Source organism: Centroberyx affinis, unplaced genomic scaffold (genome assembly GCF_046629955.1).
Source record: "Centroberyx affinis isolate AG114_WGS23_722 - 3 ecotype Tasmania unplaced genomic scaffold, CSIRO-AGI_Caff_v1 ptg001546l_1, whole genome shotgun sequence".
In the NCBI taxonomy this organism is placed as follows: domain Eukaryota; kingdom Metazoa; phylum Chordata; class Actinopteri; order Beryciformes; family Berycidae; genus Centroberyx; species Centroberyx affinis.
This window is the reverse complement of record NW_027280001.1, coordinates 442,184-456,862: the sequence shown is the minus strand read 5'-3', so window position 1 is coordinate 456,862 and position 14,679 is coordinate 442,184.

Genomic DNA, 14,679 nt, shown 5'->3' with positions numbered 1-14,679 from the left:
GCAGTCTAGATAGTTTGATGATTAAAGAGTTTAGAAAGATAAGGTAAGTATAGACTAATCATCTTGGGTTAGTGACAGATATAGGCATAAATCAAAGACAATAACATCAAATGATGTAGGACAAATCTGTCTAATCATATCTTTCTATATCATAATACATCAAATTTCCATAAGTTGTCTTACTCTTTCTGCATTAAATGACTTGGACTCTTTTCTCCAAATGCCTTGCTTCCACGCGGCTCGTCCACATGACATACAGACCAATGTGGGTTCTGCGGTACATTTCCCCATGTGTGATATATGCACACTGTTAGGTGTGAGTGTCACACAGACAGAAGGCCATTGGTCATGAGGTTGTCTGGGCGATATGCATTCTGCGTGACACATGGCTAGCGCAGAGCGTGTGAGTCAACAGTGGTGTGTGTGATTCATGCTGCTCCTACTAGTGATGCTGCCCAATATGTAATTGAGGTAGTCGGCGTTCATTCAGAGCCTTGTGGGAAAAGCAGACTTGTCATTTCTGAATGTGGGAGGAAACCTTTTGCCATTAACCTGATATTTTAAATCCAAACAGGCTATATGTGAAAAAGTGTTAAGTTGATCATTAACTTGCTTAATTTTGTTGCTATCAGATAATGCTAATGATAAAGCTTGTTTATTTATTTTTTTTATTTTTTTATGGTTAGGGTTAAGATTTTTTTTAAATAAATGTTTTTATTTTGCCCTCATCTATCTATCTGGATGGCCCTCATCGTTCAGCCAATCACAAGTCACCAGGCTTTTCCCAAGGCAAGCAACTGTGTTAGCCAGCTTAGCATGCTACCTTTAAACAAACTATGTGTTAGTCAGCAAACTAACCCTGTGTAACACCACTGGAAAGACACACACTGCACATAATTTGTAGCATATATGTGACTGTCTTATTTATTTGTTATCAGTAATTTCTTGGTTAGCTTGCTTTGATGCCAAGCTAAAGCACAAACAACTAACAAGCTAGTTTAACCTAGAGAGAAATGTATTTTCTGATCTCAGGCTATAACAACCATAGTCTTTCTGAGATGTGTTAACCGAAATGCGTTATGCTTTCCTCAGCCCTGTTACCACCACTGCCTAAATATGATTTTAAACCATCATTTTATTATTTTCTTGTAAGATGCTTCTTTTTAAGAAATAGCCTACTCACCACCACTTCTTAATAAATTTAAGAAATCTGAGTTCATCGTCTAGCCTCTATGGCTTATAATATAGCATGATGATTTTCAGCTCTGCTAAGTCTTAAGACATTTCATCATCCATGAAGTAAGTGCATTATTTTCTGTTATTGTGTCCTGATAGCACGTTAGACGTAATCTAATGGCCAAAGTATGAGTCCAAAACAAAAGAACACAGCGGGTGGCAGATTGCCAATTGCAAAATATTGAGGATGCATGAGATGGTAACTTGGCTGGCAAGAACGAATGGGAAGCCCCAAGATTCATTGCTAGAAAGACACATCACATCCAAACTAGCTGGCACAAATAAACTGCGGTAGTCTATAGCACAGAGCTGGCAATCAATTGATGATTGGAACAGCTGGGAAAATGAACATCTGTGGGTTTTAATTGATTGTGCGATCTCAAGTACACAAACAATCTCAAACTGTGAAGATGTTCTCTGTGCTCTGTGCGTCCTTGAAAAGTTTATTATGTTCAAGAAAACTTAAAGAACATTCTGCACAAGGACACAAGTATCAACATGGTATTGCTAATGATATGATAATGATATTGATTCACTGCAGGTGCTGCATGTGAAGGGCTCAGAGACGCTTGGCCTACTTGATACCCTTTGACAAACATCACCAATAGAATAACGTTGAACAGTTGGTTAACATGGAAAAAAAAAAAACTCTTCCAGAACCACTTCTAGCTGTACAGAAGCATCAAACGAGGCATGTCATGTCTTGTCATGTCTAGTGCATTTGAGCCTTGTAATGATAATGCCAAAAGCAAGAAAAGGCTATCAAAATGTCTGAGGATTACAGTGATGATGATGCAAATGATAATGATGATGACAATGATGATAATGATGTTAATGGCAATGATAAGGACATTGATAATGATGACAATTTTGTTGTATTAAAATCATTTCTGTCAGCAGTGAAGACAGCGATATCAGTCTTGATATTGAAAAAAATTAAATTTTGCTTTTTGTATTTAAACAGCATTTCATACTATAGTGATATTGTTATTACAGATCAGATTAACAGCATTAACGTTGCACATTACACCATAGGTTAGGTAGCCTACACGTTTTCTATTGTTTCATACATTTGAGGATATCCTGCAGACCTTCCTGTGTCTTGTCCCCACTGCCACTCTTTAAATCCATCTGCTCCTGATTGCTACTGGCTAGCTCTTCACTCTTCCTGTCCCTAGAGAAAAGTGAGGAGGAGGAGGAGGAGGAGGAGGAGGAGGAGGAGGAGGAGGAGGAGGTGGTGGTGGAAGAAGAGAGGGAGGAAGAGGAAGGGGAATAAAAGGAAGAAGAGAAAGGTGTATGTTTTTATGAAGCTGAGTCAAAATTTGTAGTAAAGGCTTGGCAAGAGACCAAGGTTTTGAAAGGATCACCGAGCCCACTTGATCCAAAAAGAAGCCCCATGGTTGCTGATCCATGGTTCCTGAGCTTATATTTTACATTTACATAAATTTAGGTATTTAGTTGATGCTCTTATCCAGAGTTGCTAACAATATCATTCTGGATAAAAGAAAGAAAAAAGCATGAATTTCTAGATCACCAAAATTACCAGCAACCAATAGTAAATGTGTACAGTGCTTTGATAGTACTCCTGTGACAATGGAGTGAACATGTAAGAGAGAAGTGCTAGGGAAATAAGAGATAGAAATAGAGAGATAGAAGTTTCTGCTCTGTTGTCAAGGAAACTAAATTGTTTGATGGCTGTTTTTCCAGACCCACTGTAATAATCTATTGACTTTGAGGTGGAGATGGATGCTAATTAGGCTGTAATGTATTCTGGCAGATTGCATCCATACATTACATGTGCTCTAGAGTATGTAACATCAGAATGAGCCTTGAAGGCGTAGCAGTTCACCCAGGCTGTTTCAGTGTACATCATGTTTTTAACAACAGCGAAGGAAACGGAACAAAAGTGAAGTTGTGTTTGATCAAAGTGTTTCTCAGAGACCATTTGCGCTCAGTCGAGGAACTCAGAAGGAATCTATGTGTCATTAGGAAAGTATATTATTTCCAAAACGTTCAGAGACACACTCTCAGCTTATTCCAACACATGGCTATGATTTGTGGGAACAGTTGTCCCTCCCTTCTTCCTAAGGAGAACACGGGTAGTGGTTAGGAATACATTGTGCATCTGTATTCTCTCTCCCTGTGTCCTGCCTGTTTTTCTGCAGGTGTGTGTGTGTGCTGTGTGTAGTGCCTGAGGAACGTGCTCTGGTACAGCTGAGAGGGAGGGGCTATAACGTAGCCCCTCCCCTTTCTGTCAATGTGAAGCAGAGAGACCCGGCCCCAAGCTCCTCCCACCTCATTGTAGCCTTGCACAGGCAGGGAGCGCTTGGGGCAAGCCTAACTGCATGTGTTTGTGTGTCAGTGTGAGTGCACGTTTCACACGTGTGACCACCGTGGAGGCAGCCGGAGCTCTAAGCCGCTTTGCGGGGCTTAGGAGGGCAGCCGCTCGCTGGCTACTCAAAGGGTTGTGTTTGCTAAATGCCTAGAGGGGGTGACGGCATAGCTGAGCACTGGAGCATGGTGCCCAGGGTTTCACATAACAATGCTGGGTCAGGGGCTGCCCACAGAGGCACAGCACTGAACTGTACATGGTCACAAACACTGCTCTTGTTCAACAGTCAATGAAACTGACAGTATTTATCCTCCCTTGCCTGATTAACCAAGAAAGTGCTGCATGTCATTGATGAAGAATATTCTTTGTTAGTGGATGCAATTAATTTGATACATTTTGTCCATTTGCATATATTTAAATGTTGCTTTTGTTGTATTTTGTGCCCAGATCTGATAAAGCGAAACTAGTGCATGGGAAAGCAGGTTAAACTCTGCAGTGGCACGGTTTCACAACTTACTTTAGTCGCGGATGATTAATTGTCATGCAGATGTGTATAAAAAAAAGCACTCTCACACACACACACGCACACACACACACACACACACACACACACACACACACGCACATGCATGCACACAAGGCCTGTGAGGAGTGTGTCTTGGACTTTGTGTTCAGTGCTGTTGATATCACACACAAGCACACTCTCCCTCCCTCTAGATTCAGTCCATGTTGAGAGCTGGAATATCAGGTTTCCTGTCTGTGTGCACAGTGTGTACTCACAGCTTCCCCTTTGTTCCTCCTCTGTCAGCAGACAGCAGCACTGCATCAGGGCACTCTCTGCTGCTCTCTGAGGAGCGTCTGCTAGAAACCAAACCACTGGCAAACTCTCAGTCGCCAGTGGAGCCAGGCTAACTCCTGTTGCCAGGAGATAATTATCATCGGGAGCTAAAATAGCCTTTGTATGCATTTGGATAATTGGTAGCATATGAATAACAATGCACCCTAAAAGTGTATAATGAGATTTTTTGGTCAGTGCCCGACTTTGCTGGCCAGGGTATTTCTGCTTTGTGTGTGGTTCATTCATGGTTTCATTCTGTAAAAATGTAGGATTGTTGTTTCTACACATTCCTCTCTGCTGCGGAACCCCAGATGACCCTGCTGTGGCGCCAGTAGGGGCAGGGTACTATAGAGGAGGAAGAGGAGGAGGAGGAAAAGGAGGAGGAAAGAGGAGTAGGGCATAGAGAGAGTATTGTATGAAGTATATGAAGATATTAAATTCATGAGCTATATGAAAAAAGACAAGCACCTAATGTTGTTGCCTGTATTCTGGTGGTGCACAGACACATGCAACACCAGAGGAGAAGAGGGTGAATATGTTCCCTTTCTTTTTATTTACCAAGGAATTGCTTCTGTGATTAAGCTTGCATTTATCCAACAAGTGAGTCCTGAAGCTGTAAAATACGTATAAGTAGTCAGCTGCACCAGGAAAGAAGTCTGTGGTTTGACTGTGAGCCAATGCAGCCGTGCCTTTTGAAATGTGATCCTGCATGTGAGACGTCACAGAGGGCAGCTCCTGAAACGTCCTGCATAGAAACAGAACAAACTTACTGTAACTAAAGGCCAACTGTAATCTCTTATCTCTGGCTGTGACGATTTGTACTGCAATACTGTCAAATAGGCACATATCTGCAACATTTGTCTGAGATAAGCTGTACTATTGACATTTCCTAGCTGGAGAGAATGTTCAACACACATTGTTCAGAAAAATGTTCAGCATCTGTTGACACACGATACATGTGATCTTGTGAAGATGTCATTCAGTAATATTTCCAGCTCAAATATTGCTCATTTATACAGTTAGTATAAACTCATTATAATATTGTTTACAGCCTCACATAGCTGAAGCACAGCACTGTCATTGGAATCTATTCTGTTATACTGACCCTCTCCACTGGAGGCAGTGTTCTGCAGAAGCTTGGTGCATAATCCTTGCTGCTGAAGGATATGATGCTACAGTAAGCACATGATGCAATCATGTTGAATATAGTCACACTGTTGCAGCATTCATTCCCCTTTGCTATGCATTTGTTGTGCATGCTTCTAATGGACAAGGGCATAATAATCTTTGACTTGAAGGAGAGTGCCTGTTTCTATTTTTGTAGTGCAGCACAGAGTGGAACAGTGGAAGCAGAACACATGTAAATTGACCAAATTAACATATTTTCTTAATTGCCAAAAAGATTTGTGATGAATATTCATGTGGAGACTTTGACGATTCAATTGTATTTTTGCTGGTATGAATATTGTATCTGACCTCAGGGTGAGGAGTTGCACATGTGACACTTTGCAATTGCGCATGCAGAATCCTCCCTTATTGCACAAGACAAACACTAGATTTGCGTGTGTGTGTGCGCGTGCGCGTGTGCGTGCGCGTGCATGTGCATGTGTGTGTGTGTGTGTGTTGGGCAGGATGGGATGGGGGTGGGCTGTGAGGGTAGGGGAGTGTGCACACGGCCAGTGCAGGTATGATGAATTACTCTAGCCTGAAAAGACACTTGGATAGAATAGGGAGTATATTTATGCATCTGTGTGTGCTTACCTTCAGCAGCACAAGCTGGTAAAAATCCTCTCTATATACTGTACTCATCAACCCATTTAATTTTAGAACATCTAATTTATTTTCACCGTGGCACGATTGCCTCTCCTTAACCTCTATGGCTGCTGTCTTGCTTTTTTTTTCAATCCCAGTCTTGTGCTTAAATCACCGATCTCACACAGCTGAAGCTCTCAGGGGCAAGTTAACTGGAGACTCTGCACTTTCTCAAGGTTGATTAGCAATGTGCACCTGGGAGATTAGCTTTCCATAATGTAATTCCTGTGCTGCAGAATTCAGCTACATTCCATGACTTGTTGTTTACACTTGGCATTGTGAGCAAGCCGAAAGGCCATTCCTGACTTGTACGGTTTATGGCCTCTCATTCTATAATAGAGACTTTGTCGACAGTGCTGTGGCTCTGGGGGACAGATACAGCATAAGGTAATCAGGGTGAAAAGGTAATGTGACTCAGATCACGTCCACCTTACGCTGAAGTCAACTATGCGTACACATTGTGGAAAGATGTAGGTACATAAAGAGATCCCTTGTCGGAGGTTGAGCCTGAGAGGGAGGCTGGAGGGAGGATGAAAGACGGCCGGTCGTGTGTTTGGCAGCAGAGTCCCGCTGAGCTCTGGCTGTACGTCCCTCCGCCTCCCTCCCACACATACACACCTTCATACCATGCTCTCTCTCTCCTGAAGCACGACTCCGGTCGCCGTGGATATTAATACACTGCTCTGCCACTGAGTGTGCTCAGCACAGGAGTGAAAATATCTGACAGGCACTATTTATAGACCCTGCAGGCGGACAGGCGGGATCCACGGCAACACGATCCAGCCTATTCTGGAGTCGTGTTCCACAGAAAATGCCTCAGCGGAAGGAACTGCAAAGCCGAGGGACCAGGAACACAACTTGGCCGTGCTACGGAAGAGTTTTTTATAGAACACCGGTGGCAATTATGGGTGGAGAATGCTATTGTAGGTTATACAGTTGAAAGTGACACATGTGTACAACCGCTAAAGTAAAAGCACATGTAATGTATTATTCATGCAGGTGTGCACTTCTGCTTGCCCCTGTGTCATTTTCCTGCACTCTTTTTTTACACACGCACGCACGCACGCACGCATGCACACTCATACACAACCTGGGCGAGGGTGTGCAATGCTTGCTAAAACAGTGATGAAACAGTGAGGAATGTGTGTGTTCCTGTTCATGTTATGTGGTCATGGTGTAGCCTAATCAGCTCCACATTTAGAGTTCAGGCTTACAGGAGATGAATAAGAGATGAATCACATGCCAGCAGCATAAGAGCTTAAATGTACAGTGTCAGAAGCAGGCTAGCTGGCTCATGTACAGTATGCGGCTATAGGATGTTGGGTGGATTAACCTTTATTTGACCGGCATTAGAGAATTTGGAAACAGAGGCAGGGAGAGATGAATTATGATTAGCAAGCAGGTTGGACTATGACCCCCGTCACCTTGCTGAATCCCAGGGAGAGATCAGGGACACGAGGACAAGCTCCGAGGAGAGGTACAGTATCTCAGATCTATAGTGGAGACCCAAGGCTCATTTGGCCCCATTCATCACCAGTGACATTTTAATAAGAGGTGCTTGTGACGGGCACGAGGCTCGTTGCTGCCTCATAAAGCAATTTGATTCTGTGCATCGGGAATCCCTCCATATGCAAACATGCCTGTCCTAATCACAGAGCAGACACATATGGTAACCAGAGAGTACATACATTTTAATAGGATAAGTGTTTTGGCAGCCTGTGTCTTTTTAGGAGCATTATACCTGACGATAATTTGCAATGTTGGATATGAACCAGAGATGGATGGCCGAATCCCTGTCACTCTATACAAATGATCACTCAGCGTGTGTCATGTATATGGCAATAAGAAATATGAGACATGGCACAAATTACTCACATCATACAGGCAGTATCTTATCAATGAACAGAATCAGCAATGGACAGTATAACATTATTCAAATTTACCTTCCAGTAACTTATCTGGTTATCTCTGTGTATGTGCCACCATACAACACCAAGCTTTTTCTAGAAAGTGGTTTGCCTCTGTTTTTCTCTGCGTACGTCAGATCACATGCTAGGGGCCGATCCAACATGCTGGCCAACATGGAACCTGAGAACAGAGGGAGTGTGACTCTGGTGGGCTCTTCTGGGATTCTTCGAGACGCATGTGCCTTGGAAACTGAAGCCAGGAGAGAATCTCGTCATCTCTACCCTTCCTCAATGCCTGTAGCTGAGCATATCCTTGACCTAACCGCTGATAAGTAGACTGGTCCGGTTCTAGTTATGCCTGCAAACACAAGCAGAAATTTGGCGTATGAATAAATCACATGGGAAGATTTGTGCTTTTAATCAGTCATTCATAATGACTAAGTCTCACAGCGACAACAGGAGTCGCTCTCACCTGGACACTTTTGCTGACCGAATGAATTATGATTGATGCTGCAATGATGTATTCCTGTCGCAGCAAACAGCCTAATTAGATGCTGTGTTTTGTATGGTCCTTCCAAATTCTTTCCATTTCCATTAATGGGTTTTTTTTTTTTTTCTGTCAGTCACTGTATGAGGAAATACATTAAATATGCCCTTGATTATGACAATTACACACACTGGCATCCCTTTTTCTTTTAAGTTTATTCTCTCAGACAACTTCCCATCCCTGCCCTTCCCTACCCTTCCTGTCCCGTCCCACCCTGTCCCCTCCTGTCCCGCCCTGTCCCATGCCATGCTGTCCCGTCCCTTTCCCACCTTTCTCCTCCCTTTCCTCTACCACCTTCCCTTCCCACCCTGTCCCTTCCCGACCTTCCTCCTCCCTTTCCTCTACCCCCTTCCCTCCCTCCCTCCTTCCTTCCCTCCCTCCTCTCTGTGACTCTTTCATCCTGAACTCCCCCTGCTGCTCTACCATCTCCTCCTCCTTTTGCTGCTGTAGCAGAACTGGACTTGATGTTCACTGGTTATGACACATCTCAGTTGCCCCCTCCAGGGCAGCCTCCTCCTCAAGCTCCCTCCGCACTCCACAATACAGTGTGTGTTTTCTGTGTGTGTGTGTGCATGTGTCAGAAAGACAGAGAGAGCGAGAGAGAGAGAGAGAGAGAGAGAGAGAGAGAGACTGGCAGATTAGAGTGGGGGTGTGGTCATCTGCTTGTATGCTTGAGACTACAAAGCGTTGTCTTTTTGTGAGTATACAATCCGCTGTGTTCTTGCAAGTTTGAATAAAGGAGGGAGTTTGCCTCCTTTTTATCTGAGTGTGTGTGTTCTGCCTGAGCATGTGGAGGGAGTCACATGTTCGCGCCGTGCTTTCCAAGCCAGTCTGCTCACCTGGTGGTTGCCATGGGAACAGCCAGACAGCGGCAGACTTTGCACCAGCCTCTTCAGGGGATTGTGGGAACAGAGAAGAGGTTTTAGGGCAAGGAATCTCTCTGGGTTTCTAAAAAAGCTTTAGGGAACAACCGCCCAGTGGCTGTCTATGGCTAGTTATGCATTTCATGAGCGTTTGTTCTAAGGGATTTAATGTGTGTTTTTGAAGATTTCAGCACCTTTTTCTGATTGAGGCTTTAAAAGGGACTCTTTGTTCTCTTTTGTTGAGCCATAAAGTTTTTAAAACACCATTTAACAATCGAACAGACTTTATATGAATATCCTACTGTGTGCTGAGGAATTTAAGCTTTTGGCTAATTTAGACAAAGGGAGTAATGTTTGCACGCTGATATATCTGACCTCCTTATTGTATCATGGCAGAGCAACAGCACATTTAGAGGTTAAAACACACAAGCTTTGTAGTGTCTCTGCATGTCACTGTCTGATCATTTGCATTCCCAAGAGGGGGAACAAAAAAAGCTCTGTTGTCCTTTTCCTGTGTCTTAAAGACAAACCCGGAGCCGGACTGAGGCGCTGTGAGTTCGAAACACCAAACACTGCTGCAGCAACACGCAGCACTGAACACTCATTTCTGTGGTTAGGGGATTTTTTTTTTTAATTGTGCCTCCAGTTTATTATGCTGACGCTTGCATAGCAAGATGTTCCCAGCTTTATCGCACCAGTTGCACACTTCTCTCCTTTGTGTTTTGCCAGCTGCCCTGGGAGAAGAGAGGGGGGGCAAAGGGAGAGGGGTGGCTGGGAGGCTGCATGTGTGTAGTGTATGTGTGTGTGTGTGTGTGCATCTGGTCGATGTTAGTGTGCATGTTAAAGGGTATTTTTATTATGTGAGTTATTTTTACGTGAGGTATTTGCTACAGCACACCAGTAGTGTTTGCTACGGTACCCGGGGCTGATATGTGTGTCTTTGTGCGATGGAGTAGATTTCGGCCGCTGTTTGTGTTTTGGGCTCGGTTCTGATCTCTCACCATCTCCACTATGTCTGGAGGGAAACAGAGTCGGCACCTCTGATCCCCCCCCCCCACCTTCCCCCCCTCCTGTCCCGCCTTTCCTCACCCTCCCTGCCCTTGCCTCCACCTACTCCTCCCTGTCCCAGCTGCAAGCCCTTGCAGCCAGGGGTGAACCTGGGAGCAGCAGCAGGAATGGAGGGGAGCAGGGGGTGGAGGAGGAACGGGAGGAAGGTGGGAGGGGTGGAGGAGACAGGCAGACAGATAGACGGCAGAGACAGACAGACAGACAATGAAATGAGACACACAAACAGAACAGCAGAAACTCTGACAGAGACAGAGTGAGATACTGCAGATTAGCCGGTGGATGGGCTGGAGACGGGACGCTCTGCCGATCTGGCCCAGCCGGTCTGGCCCAGCCGGTCTGGCCCAGCCGTCCTCGTCTCCCCGTCTGGGATGAGCTGAGTGGCACCGTAAGAGATGACCACAACACAAACATGTGAGGCACTCCAGCAGTCCCAACTGGCAGGGAGACACTTACATAAAGCAGTTCCCGTTCTCGCTCGGCACACTCTCACATGGTGGAGCATGTGAGACAGGCACTCGATCTCCGCTGCTGCTGCCGCTCTCGCTCTCGCTCTTCCCCTCCCCTTTGTCTCTCTCTGGACTCCACAGTGAGGCTATCGCACACAGGCATCTAGACAGACACCTAGAAATTTATCACCGCGCGCTCGCTGCACTTTGATCAGCCACCATGCAGGGAGAAAGGTTAACCGACCTCACCGCCCTTCCCCCTCCAAAACTTCGGCCCCTACTTTGGCATGCTTTTGTGTCTGCCTCCCCTGACCTGTCTACCGGCTCCCGGAGGTGCCCCCTCCCCGGGCCTCATGCAGGATGGCCAGAGGTCAGTGTGCGATGTGCAGCTGTAGGGAGAGGAGGAGGGGGAGGAGGAGGAGAGAAAAGTGCTGACTACGTAAGAACGGCCACCCACATGACGTCACGGTCACAGTTCCAGCTCACAGCACTGTGTCTGTGTCAGACTGCCATGCTGCCTTGTTGTGGCGTAAGCAGCATGGCCGCAGATAAACATTCACAAATAACTCTCTGGAATGCAGCCCTGTTTGGGATGTTACACACAGCTGTATGTAGCAGTTTTAAGGGAAGAAGGGATTTTGAGGGATTATAAACAGCAGTAAAAAATTACATAAATTAGTAGTTATTTGTGTTCTCTCATGAAACAAAGACACTTTTACACTGTGTCCTACAATTTCTTTCAGCAGAGTTGGAATCCACATGCTAGTCATGGAAGGACTTTGGCAACCTGCCATGGGTTCACTTGGCAGTCCAGTGTTGCTGCCTTTAGGATGAACCTCCAGAAGCATTAGGAATAGCACAGTCCAGACTGAATTAATCCTCCACTCTATGAATAAAGCAGCTGCATTGCCTCCTGTCACCTGCAGAGACACCGCTCTGACTATCACCCTCATTTTCGTCTTGCTGTGTGACTGTGAGGAAAAGATCCCTCAGACTGTTTTCTATCTGTACACATATTCTGGGCTTGCTTCCCAGTCGGCAGAACGCCCTTGGCACTGCCAGACATAGTGAGCGCTGATTCCTCCCCGTCCTTTACCTACTTCCCTGCAGCTCCGCGCCAGCGTGCCACTGCCGGCCTGCAGACTGAGGCTCCCAGGCAAACAGGCACAGTACACAGTGAACTAGACGGATTATCTTTGTCGAGGGAAGAGATCGAGACAGATTATCGCATAACAGTCCTCACCATCAGTATTTCTCCCCCTCCAGGGAACCCAACAAAAGTCTCTGACTTATACAGATGATTATCAGCACAATATGCTGGTTAGTTCATTTGGATGCTCTTAGGAGAGGGCTTCGACAAAAGGGTTTATCCTATGCATCCTATTTAGAAGTTGTACGCCAAAGATCAGCCACTGAGATCTCTTTGATGAATTTAAGACATATCACAATGATAATCTAATTTGTGGTTGTCAGACATAAATTGCTGGAACGGGACAAACCTATGAATAGTTAATGAGGAGGTGTAAATTAAAGCATCAACATTCTGTCTGACTCAGAAAACAATCTGTGCATGTGTGTAGACTTTCTGCTCTCATCAGTGTTGGCATTGTTATAGATTTTAACACTGTCAACATTTTGCTGCTTGCTTACATACATTATCACATCCGTCTCCAAGGGAAAACACACACATCCATTGTGGCTGTGATTATTGGCATGTGTTTGCAGTTGCTCTTCAGGAGGAGGCTGGCTACTGCTGACAGGCCGGGGGGGGGGGGGGGGGGGGGAGTTCAGAGGTCATGACTCCTTTAGGCTCACCATGAGGGCAGCGTGCTGACAGAGTGTGAGGGCTGTTCTTGTCTCGTGACTGTGTTTGTTTGTGTTCACAGCAGCGTTGTGCCTTTCCTGCGCTCTTTCACAGGCCTAACTGCTGCTCATGCTTATGAATGTAATAGGTCACGGTCATGCGGAGGGGTCCAACCAAACGGGAAGGAAAACAATTGAATACGCTATGACGCTGTCCCAATATCGTTAAAATGAATGGGACCCCGCAGAGCTGTAGCCTGCTCCAGTGACTCTGACCTAATCTAAATATAGCACTATCCCACGGCTTTATGGCTGATTTGGCAGGGGCAACGGCTGGTGAGATTACCACCATTCCTGGGTTTTGGCAGTTGTAATGTACAGTAGATTTATGTCAGGGGTATTAATGATCTGCTTTTTCATTGGCGGATTATCCTCTGATTGTTGACATCGCAAGTCCATTGAGGAGCCGCTCTGTGGACTTCTAGAGACAAGCCCTATTTGAAAAGGTTACAGCCATGCAACCATATTATTGGTGCCAGTTAGACCCATATTTTAACCTTTTTTTTATTAGTCCTGTACAATGTTGAAGTTGATGCTGTTGTACTTTATAGGGTGCTTCCTTGGAGAAGAAGCAGAAGAAGAAGCAGAAGAAGAAGAAGAAGAAGAAGAAGAAGAAGAAGAAGAAGACAGGCAGTAAATGACATGGCACAGCATCACCACTACAGCCTATTACTGAAAACCAGGCTCATACAGTAGATTGTAAACAGTGAGGAAGACTCATGGTAACTTGGTCATATGGTTGCCGCGGCAACCGTGACATCAATACAGACATAGTGATGCATGAAAATTCTAATAGCAGGGGACTGGTTGCTAGGCGACCTGAACTCAGGGAAGTCATGGGGCAGACGGCCAAAGTCTTGTGAACTGGGGGCTTGACTGTGGAATGGTGGGATTATTTTCCCCTCCAATTTTAATGTGCTGCTCTCTTATTAGGCTGGGAGAGAAAACACATCCTGACACTTTATCTATTTCTATTTGTTTGCTCATTGTCTGCTGTCAAAACACACATGAAGTCATCTGTCAACCAGTTTGAGAGACGCAAGTTTTATCTTATAATATGTCTGCTCAATTCTAATCTACATCACAAGGTTGAAACAGCTGCTGTTGACGTAATAGCAGTGTTAATTCAGGACATGACTACCACTACCACCACCACACAACAGACACCGTTTGACCTGAATTCACTGTAATTTATTTCAAGTTATTAAGTTTATCCGATTAGTCAGGCTTGCTATATCATGTACATGCTAAAAAGCTGTCTAATGACCCAAGTTATATTTCTCTCTTGCTTTCAGCCCCCGCTGGAGCTTGAGAACAGTACCACACGAGCCCACCTACAGCTTTTGTTTATGAATTTTGATTGTTCAAAAAAAAAAAAAAAAAAAAGGTCTGAATATATTGTAAATGTGTGCCTGTGATGTGAAGTCTATAACTCACTCACTGGCTGTTTAACATATAAATTAAATCCAATTAATCAGTTAAAAGTTACGTTAGATCTCACACAGAACCAGATACAGATACAGATACAGATAACAGATACAGACACACACACACACACACACACACGCACAGTGGAGAGAGGAGGCAGAGAGTGGGATTTATGACAACTACCTGTGGATGTGCTTTAAAGAGTCAAGGCACTAATATTATGACTCAGGATGAGATCACGCTTACAATGGATGGGGTACTCCCTCTATTTCTCTCTCTCTCTCTTCTCTCTCTCTCTCTCCCTCTCTCTCTCTCTCTCTCTCTCTCTCTCTCTCCCTC